At 42.6% G+C, this 3,466-nt stretch overlaps 2 long non-coding RNA genes across 3 annotated transcripts in view; one reads left to right on the forward strand and one right to left on the reverse strand.

The window, feature by feature from the left end:
* The window catches only part of LOC126495789 (uncharacterized), a 31,658-nt gene extending 29,562 nt beyond the window's left edge, over positions 1-2,096 (forward strand). Inside the window, exon 7 of the long non-coding RNA XR_007590228.1 lies at positions 888-2,096. This is a non-coding gene — a long non-coding RNA (uncharacterized lncRNA). The remainder of the gene's footprint in view (positions 1-887) is intronic.
* The window catches only part of LOC126495788 (uncharacterized), a 21,046-nt gene extending 17,587 nt beyond the window's left edge, over positions 1-3,459 (reverse strand). For both annotated transcript variants that reach the window (XR_007590224.1, XR_007590225.1), the window contains exons 1-3: positions 3,153-3,459; positions 2,484-2,566; positions 2,110-2,230 (exon numbers count right to left, since the gene is read on the reverse strand). This is a non-coding gene — a long non-coding RNA (uncharacterized lncRNA). The remainder of the gene's footprint in view (positions 1-2,109; positions 2,231-2,483; positions 2,567-3,152) is intronic.
* Positions 3,460-3,466: the final 7 nt, after the last annotated feature.

Below are 3,466 nucleotides of genomic sequence, written 5' to 3' on the forward strand. Positions count from 1 at the left end.
AACATATGTCTTTGGGTAATTCTGGACTTCATACTCTAGAATTGAAAGCTTAATGACTGAGTTGTCTTTATGCTACACCCACTTAAATGGGAAATGTGACAGAGGAAAAGTCCATACATTGCTGGAGGAGAAATTCCATGTACTCCCTATGTAGAAAAACTAGGCAGTATTGACCAAGAGTCAGATGTGAAGCTTCCACAGCTACCGCAGTCTCAGGTACTAAGGAGAGAGTCGCAGGTATAATGTACACACGAGAGAACATGCACAAAAATGGTCACACAGCATAGCCACACATGTCCAAGTGGTCCCACATGACCTGACCCCAGAAACCTCAGAAATCCTCTCTGGAATGGAAAGTTGCAGTCTGTATATTAATCTATGCGTACACGCTAACACTCAGTTGTATTGCATAATTCTGTAACCATCCCCAGATGTCGGGATCCTAAGGGCAATAATCTCCCTAAGTGCTCTTAGTGAGTGGACACGCACACAGCCCTCTGATGCCCCAACTTTGCCTATAGGGTACTCCATAGTAGCCTTGTAGTCCTGCAACTCACATGTTGATCATCAGATGGCACTTGGCTCTATTTTCTAAAGGCTACTTTTTCATTGAAAAAGGAAATTATTTTATGAACAGAAAAAAATACTCCTCAAAATTGGTAACAAAATAATAATACCAACACACCATAATTCTCTTTGTGTATTGTAAATTATACAAGATTGAGTGAAGGTACACACACACTCACACACACACACACACTTCCTTCAGCCATGTCATCAATTTATTTCTGTGAATCTGTAGTTTATTGTATGCCAGGCATCATCATTCTAACCCCACTTCTACATGTCTCCCACAATTCCTTTTTCTCTCTTTGGATCTTCTCAAGTGGATTACAATGGAAACCATTCAAAGAGACTGCGTTAAACTGCCTGGTCCACAAAGAAAATCAAATGCTGCCCTGGGATGGCCCAAGTATGGATGATCTACAAGAAAGCAATTTGTTTAAGGGGACATTGAGGTGACACCAAGCACGTGACTTCCCTTTCCCACACTGTGGGACTAGAACCAGAGCCACAGGACTCAGAGAGGAAGAGGAACCACGTCTTCAAAGACAAAGACAGGCAGAGGGTCCAGGCTGAGCATGAACTCTCCTGATTTCAGGAAATGCTCACTGCAGGTTTCTCACATAGGAGTCACCTCCTCTCAGCTCTCCACGTGGGTAGTCTGTGAGCAAAGAGACACGCTTCTCCATTGCTGGAGAGAATGCCACTGTTCTCCAAGCCTATGGAGGGATCTGATGCTAGTAAAACACAAGCGTGCATTCTGGGGACCAGGGAACTTTCTTCTAAGGATCCATCCCAAAGAACACAGAAGGGGACACAAAGACTGTCAGAGCAACAATGTAGAACTCCAAGACCAGAACTATGAAAATCGTCTGTGGGAAGGAGAGAGTGATGGAACGATCTCAGGTGTATCTACGACTGCTTTCCTCTGCTTACTGACAGTTTACCCATCTAACATGATACTCCAGGACCCCTGGTTATCTTCTCAGTACAGAAACCTGGTGCCCACAAAAGAAGCCAGTATGTGAATACCTGGATAAACATTACATATCTGAAGGAATTGATTTGCCTATGGATATGCCATATAAGATACTGATATTTAAGGCAGTAAGTAGAGAACATGGTGTGGAATTGAGCAGTCTGTGACTCCATATCCTGGAAGACAGAATATCAAACCCACTAGCAATAAATTTTAACATGGACAGCCACCAGAAAGAAGTGGCTTTGCCACACCCCACTTCCCAGGGATTGATTCAGTGTCTGTTATGGACCCAGATATCTACCATTTTAATAAGGACTCCCTGCAAATGTGATGCAGTAATGCATGGCCCATTGAGGAAAATGGTCTGACGGGGATGGCTTCCATTTCAGTCCTGGTCATTTAAAGGAACCCATGCAGGGGACAGTCATCTGGGAAGTCTATTAATGTCATTGTTCCACAGTGTGCTGCTATTGCTGCTACATGCTCAACAGGTTGAGTTCCTACAAGGCATGACAGATCCCCTGCTGGTCACACGGATGGGAAGAGAAAAGGAAATGACTCACCTGGTGAGTCCCACATGATCTTGTCACTCTTGCTAGGTAACAGGCTGACAAGACCACACCACACTTGGTTCTTCTCCAGGAGCTGGTTCTTCATGGAGAGTTCGCAGTTTTCTCCCCTGTTCTACTAGAAGGCAGAGAAAGGGGATAGAAAGCTCATGGAGAGGAGAGGAAGGCAGATGAGAATGCTCGTGCACTCTACTGTACTGAATATAGGGATGGAGTAGACTGTCTGCATCCAGTCAAGTCAAAGATGTGCAGTGACATTTTCCTCTTCTTTGTTCGTCTCATGGACCCTTCTTATGTACGCATCATACACACACACACACACACACGCACACACACACACACACTGGTGGCACTGATGACTCACATACTGGAAACAAGGGCATATGTCAGCTTCTTGTCAACCTTCTGTGTGTTCTCTCTACAGTCCTGTTGTTCTTCTCATAGAAGAGATCTGACATTGACAGACAGAGGAGACAAAGTGTCACTGACAACTAGAATTTGGTGATTACTGTCTTCCCAGGGGTGGTCAGATAATCCAAAATTCTAGACAGATAACAAGTAAAGAGCAGGTCAACTTGAATGTGTGTCCTCACACGGGCATGTTATGGGAAAATTTAAGCATCACAATATATAATGATGACAAAGGTGTACTCCTTTAAAAAATGGGTGTTTCTGAGTAGACACAAATACATGAGTAATTACATTAAAAAGCAAAAGAGAAAAAAGTGAAACTTTACTTAAAGACAATCAATGCTTTTAGACTAGTAACTGCACAGGGAAGTAGGTATCAGAAACCCTTAGCAGGTGTCATGGTCATAATCAACATGGAAAGAATCATCCATAAAAAACACCCCCTCTGTACACAGTCCACAGAAGACACTGCCAAAATCTGCCTGACTGATGGGAAAACAAGTGGGGAAAGACACGAGTACTAACCTTGTCCATTTTGTGTTGGGAAAAATAATATTAGATATTTTGAAAATAATTACCTAAGTATTCTACATAATACAAACCTTTCTGGAGTTACACATACATACCTAACTCCTCACATGTATCCCCTTCTTTCTCTCCACCGTGATCTCAGCACCTCCCTGATGGAGCTGGCTGGGAGGTAAAGGACTATCTCTATGATTCCAAAGATTCCATTTGGGCAAACATTTGACCTGGGGCTGCCTTAGAAATTTTCCCTCTAATTGGGTGTTGGACATTTGTTTCTTTTCTCTTAATTCACTTGCAACTTCAAAATACTGAAATTGAAACAAAAGCAAATATATGTTATCAAAGACATTTTCATCATAGAGAAAGAAACCTAACATTTCAACCTAAAAGAGAGCTTCTGTTAAAATCTACC

The sequence above is a fragment of the Alexandromys fortis genome, unplaced genomic scaffold, assembly GCF_014885135.2.
Source record: "Alexandromys fortis isolate MF-2015 unplaced genomic scaffold, M_Fortis_MF-2015_v1.1 scaffold_619, whole genome shotgun sequence".
NCBI classification, from domain to species: domain Eukaryota; kingdom Metazoa; phylum Chordata; class Mammalia; order Rodentia; family Cricetidae; genus Alexandromys; species Alexandromys fortis.